The sequence below is a fragment of the Arachis ipaensis genome, chromosome B01 (assembly GCF_000816755.2).
Source record: "Arachis ipaensis cultivar K30076 chromosome B01, Araip1.1, whole genome shotgun sequence".
NCBI lineage: Eukaryota > Viridiplantae > Streptophyta > Magnoliopsida > Fabales > Fabaceae > Arachis > Arachis ipaensis.
In genome coordinates, this window is record NC_029785.2 from 132,060,439 (window position 1) to 132,066,640 (window position 6,202).

The 6,202-nt window shown below is 26.8% G+C and overlaps 1 long non-coding RNA gene across 1 annotated transcript; it reads left to right on the forward strand.

Annotated features, from left to right (window-relative positions):
• LOC107620189 lies at positions 3,636-4,337 on the forward strand. Its single transcript, XR_001615819.2, has 2 exons — positions 3,636-3,779; positions 3,950-4,337. It is a non-coding gene; the product is annotated as an uncharacterized LOC107620189 (long non-coding RNA).

Genomic DNA, 6,202 nt, shown 5'->3' on the forward strand with positions numbered 1-6,202 from the left:
AAAAACGTATAAACGTTAAAAATTATTTTGTATATTTTAAAATTTTAAAAATTAAAATATTTAATTTTAAAATTTAGATAATTTTTCTTAAAATATCTTACCTCAAACCTGTTGTTTTTTTCTTGGCGTAACTTGATCTACTTCACTTTTTTTTTCCCTCCCTTTCTTTCTTTTCGTTCAGAACTCAACCTCGCATTTTTATTCCTTTACTCTGAGGAAACTTTTGCAGGGCTTTTTTGTTCTTATCTGCATCCAAGTGGGCCTCGAAGGGTACATATTCCAAATAAATGCTATATACTGGGCCACATGATAATTGATTAAGGGCATGTACGTTTTGGTATAATTTTTTTTCCCTCTATTTCGTAGCATTATTGTTGATTTCTTTATTCGGTACTGCAGTTTACCATCCTTAGTCATTTCTTGGAACAATGCAATCAGCTACAGTGTACTGTGCACATGTATGTATATGCCCTGAAATATTTCTATTACAAAATATTTCTATTACAGATAGAATTTTCAGTCATTTTTAATCGTTAATTTTAATAATAAAAAATATATAATATATATATAATAAAATTAACAGTTAAAAATTATTAAAATATTAAAATATTAGTATATTTAAAAACTTTTCTTATTTTTATACAAGAAGTATATGCTCATTCATATAAATACAAGATTCAAAAAATTAAATTGATAAAACTATAAGTTTGATCAATTTTTTAATTTTTTATTAATTTATTGTTGACCAACTTTTATTTTGAACTAGACTAATTTGATAACTAATTTTTTATTAATCTAATCGGAGCGATCGAATTCTCAAAACATTGTATAAATAAGAGCAAGTACTAAAATTAATAACTAAAGAATTTTAGATAAAATACTTTTGATATCAATAAATTTAGATTCTTTAAAAATTATTGAAAACTATTATCGTCGAACAGATTGATTTATCCGTTTCGTGCGTGCAAGTTAATCTAACATAGATGAGTTATTACAGTTTTATATAAAATAGGTATAAGAAAATTTTCTTTTTTCTCATCCGTTCAACCTAACTCAAGACCACAACATGTTGTTGGTGCAGGAAATGACACTTATCCAAAGCCTTTATGAAAAGTGCAAGGGCTCCACAACCACTCACTGAGCTTGAAGGTGAAAGTGGAATAATCCATATATACACTAAATGTTACCTACAACCTACAGCCCTAGATAATTGTATATTTAAACTTTAATATTTTTTTATTAATATTAATCAAATACTTTAGCCAATATCTTATTTTTATATTTTTTTTTGTTTGCACCAGGTATCCATTAGGCCGGTAGCCCAATGACTAATCCTTCGAATACTGTAGAGGTAAAGTGGGCGACCCTCCCAAGCAAGCAAACTCTATTCCCATCTTCCAGTGAATATCGAACTTGGGAGAGATGGTTAAGGGACACAGACCCTCATCCATCTGTGCCAACTTGCGTTGATTATTTTTATATTATTTGAATTTAGGATTTTGAAATGAAGGATTAAAATTTAATCTTTAGTGTTTAGAATTAATTAAGTATTTGTTAAAAATAATAAATAGGTTTATATATTAATTATTCTTTTTGTCTTTTTTTTTTTAACATACTTGTTTAATTTTTGCATAATAGGAACTTTATTGTCAACGTGCTTTAATACGTATTACTAAACTTGACTATACTCAAGAACTTATTTTCTTGAATAGATGTTACCATGGGAATGAAGCATGAAATTTACTACTATCTGTAAGAAACCAGCTCAGTCCAAAAGAAAGTGCTCCAATTTGTTGTTCGTGTGGGGGCAGTCAAACAGTTTAAAAACAAAAAGAAAAAACAAAAACAACAAAGGCCAAGAGATAAAAATAGATTCGCTCAACCAATATATAATGAAAAATAACACTCAATAATAATATTAATTTTAAAAAATTGAAAAATTTATTTCTATGATACTTTGTATTTTGTTTGACCAACTTTGAAGACTGTGAATTGTGATGTTAATTTAGTAATTTAGTAATTTTATACGTAGATTTAATTACGTAATGTTACATCAGTAAAAATAACTATCTTTTATATTAATTACGTGAATAATTATTCAATGATAAGTTTAGAGCCAGCACTTTTATTAAAATTTGGCCAGTATTTAACCATCAAAAAAAAATAATTAATCTTACATCATTAGATCTCATCTCACATCATTCAAAATATTGATAATGGCTAATTGATGACTAAACATCACAAATTTTGCTGGCCTTAACACTCCTCATTATTCAAAAAACAGATATAATTATACGACTATATAAAATATTTTACATGATCAACGGATCAAAATTAGATTCTAGAGTATAATTTGAACATAGTTTGGTTCCATTGCATAAGATTCCTTGTTCCCCCATTCCTCATTTTGCGTACATATATTAATAATATTATATATATTGTGAGGATTTTGTGTTCCCTCTTTGCGGCACCTTGAGTTATAAGAGAGTTCCCAAATAACTGCATTTACACTTACAAACAACCATGCCGTGCCATCCATGGCAAACTACAAGTAGCAAAAGAAAGACCTTAAAAGCCACGAGAGTTTATAATAATTAATCTGACGACCCAACATTATTATTACTCTTCCACGTGCAATTCCATCCACACGGGTCATAATTGTCATCACACTAATAATTCTGTCATCACTATTATTGTGTAAAAGGACATTCTAATTTCAATAATGAAGTTAGTCCAAAAGGTAAATTATATAATTAAAATTTCATTAGTGATTATTTCAATTTGACCATGGAAAATTGGGTTTTATATAACCCCCACGAGCAACATTGAGTTGGACACAACGTAAGAGGACCTCTTTCCAACTCTACACCCAACATAATAAATTTAATAATAAGAGATCATAATATATAGTCAGTATAATTTCTCAAAAGTTGGATAGTTTTGATTATTTTTAATTAAAAATATCTTCTAATGCGAAGAGAATTGTAAAATGACAAAAGGAGGGATTATTATTATTTTTTTTTTGGGATTAATTATCACTATTAAATTTATAATGTTGATCATGTGTGAATTTCAATATTTTGAATTTAAAAATAATTAAATTTTTTATTTTTTTATTTTATCAATTTTTATTTTAAAAAAATTTAATCTATTTTTAATATTAATTGGAAAAATTTTATGTTTGACAAAATGACTCTTTATTATTACAAACTAAAAATTAATTATCTATAAAAATATATATTAAAATATAAAATATATATATTAACAATGAGTTAAAAAATATATGTATTTATATACAACTACATGATAAAAATATCAAAATGATAAAAAAAATTAAAAATTAAAAAAAAATTAGAAAGAAGTAAGACTCAAATGGTCATTCAATCTCATCAAATTCAAATACATTTTTTCTTGACATGATATATAATGGTGCTTGCTGTTCTTACCCCCGGGGCCTGGCCTTGATGACGTCATCCAAGTATGTAACATTATTGATGGGCCTTTGGACCTGTCGCTGTCAGGTCCATAATTAGAAAAAGCCCACTAACCTCTCCAAGCACCCAGGCTCCACATATTATTATTATGAATAGGATTATCATCATCATTACTACTATATTAGTTGATATATATATAAATCGCTAAGTAAAAGCTTTCTATTCTACCATGAAGAATGATTGATATATATTATTACTTAGTAGCAAAAAGCTCTCGCTACGTTCCTTCACTCTCTTCATCTATCTCAAAGCTATTCATGAAACCAAAAGAAGCCTTCACTAAAGGTAACATTCAATTTTAGTTCTCTATATATAACTATACCTTTTTCACTTTAATGCATAAATATTCTTGTACTTGATAGCTACCATCTTTATTCTTTAATTATTTTCTATGATCAAATACACAATGAATCATATTATTAAACATATTGCACATTATTCTATATATGATGCAGATGATGATGATGGCTATAAAACTAAGAACTGAATTTGGACCACAATGTTCCCCTGCAGAAGCAGAAGCTTCATACTAAGCAGCATGGTGCTATCTTACCTGAGCTTTTTAATTTACATTATAATAATTTCTAAATAATTATAATAATCCCCACCCTAGCTACAAATGTTGTTGTTCATTTTTATTTTCTTGACCTTGTAAGACCTTTTTCTTGACCTTGTAAGACCTAAAACCCTGTGTGTTCTCCTTCTTTTTGCTTCCATGGAAGACACTATGCCAAAACTTATTGAAATAGTGTTTAATCTCTTCCTTTCCCCATTGCCACCTAACTCTTCTTCTCCTTCCTTGTCTATCCCTCCTGAGCTTTGCCAATTTTATTTGGCCTGCATTTGCAACAACAATAATAATACTATGTTATTGTCCTATCGAGTCTAGTCATTGGTAAATTTTATTTATCAAAATATTTGATAAAAAAAAATAGTCTAAATTTATTTTATTTAATATTTATTAATTATAATAATAATTAATAAATATTAAATAAGATAAATTCTGATTTTTTTTTTTATTATTATTCTAGTATTAGCGTTTTATTTAATGGCGTTTGAAATTTGAATAATGATTTGTACTGTACTTTCTAGCGTATTTATGTTGTCACAATACATAGGTTTCTTTAATTTGTTTTATGTGTTGTTGGGTTTAGAAAGAGTATTAGAGTATACATGTTTTTGACAGAGTCTATTATTGTTATTGATTCTGCCTCTGTCCCTACGTGTAATTTTTTTTTTTTGTCTTTCTATCCAAGGAAAAATAAAATAAAGCATCCATTAGTCAAAAGATGCTCATTGACTTTATTATAGAGCCCAATTCCTCCTAATTTAGTAATGCACAATGCGATTCAAGGGGCTAATTTTTTTTAGGTATATGTCAGATGAGTGATATTTTTTAATATGGTAATTTTGAGTATTTTTTTAAAGTATAGAAGGTACAGAAATTATTGAATCTGATTTCTCTACTTAAAAATTTTTTTGAAGTAAAAACCAGAGGATTTGATTTTTGTACATTTTACAAATTGAAAATTTTAATTTTCGTACTTCTTATAAATTAGATGGTCCGATTTCTGTACTCAAAATTGATTGATGTCATATTTGAGAATAACACTCCAACAATCCATAATCTAAAAAAAATACTATTTTTAACTCAATATAAAAATAAAAAATGGACTCAAGGCACTATTTTAGAGAAATAGATATTTTAAAATTAATAGTTAAAATAGTCCGAAAAAATTATGAATCAATTTTTGGTACTTAAAATATTAGATGTTTTAAATTGGTTATTGAAAAAAAATCAACGGTGAATCAAATCAGTCATTCTCTTAATTAAACGATAATACGTTAAAAAATAATTATATTATGTATTATTAATTTATTATCTATTTATTTAACAGAATAATTAATTTGATTTATAATTATATTTTTTTAGAGATTAATTTAAAGTGTCTGACTTTTTAAAGACTAAATCAACACATTTCTAATTCTTTAGAAATCATTTATGACTATTAATCCAACGTGATTATCTCAAAGAAAGAAAGAAAAGGTTAGTTGGTTATTTATAGTAAATGTATTTTCATAAAACACGAGAAGCTTGTCTTTTTTTTCACTTTTATATGCAATTTGCCAATGATAAGTTTTGATAATCCTACATTTACACAGGCCACAAAATTCCCATACTTCGTTATTAAGCAAAATTTAAATTGGGTTTTGACTTTATCGGATCTTTCTTTATATAAAAAATAAAGAAGAAAGAGAAGAGAGGAGAAGGGTTTTGGACCACCATTTTTCCGTCGTTTCTAGTAGGACTTATTTTTAATGTGACTCTAATGAAAAATATTATATAGTGAAAACTTAGGTGAAATTGACTTCATGTGAAGTTAATATCTAAGAGCCGTTAGATGAAAATTTAGTCAAATCAATCAAATTATCTAATAGCTCTCAGATATTAATTTTACGTGAAATTAATTGCACATAAGTTTCTACCATGTTACATTCCTAAGTGTGCATAATCTTGGTATGATATCTTTTGGACGGAACATAATACAACACACACATGTGCGCATAGCAAATCATATTCACGTTCAATATTAATTCTATGGGTCACACAATTGGATTCTCTCCTTTTTTTTTCAATTATTTGATAATATATAATTTTTTTATTATTTAATATTTTTGTTCACATGTTTTTTTTGTCACACTTAAAA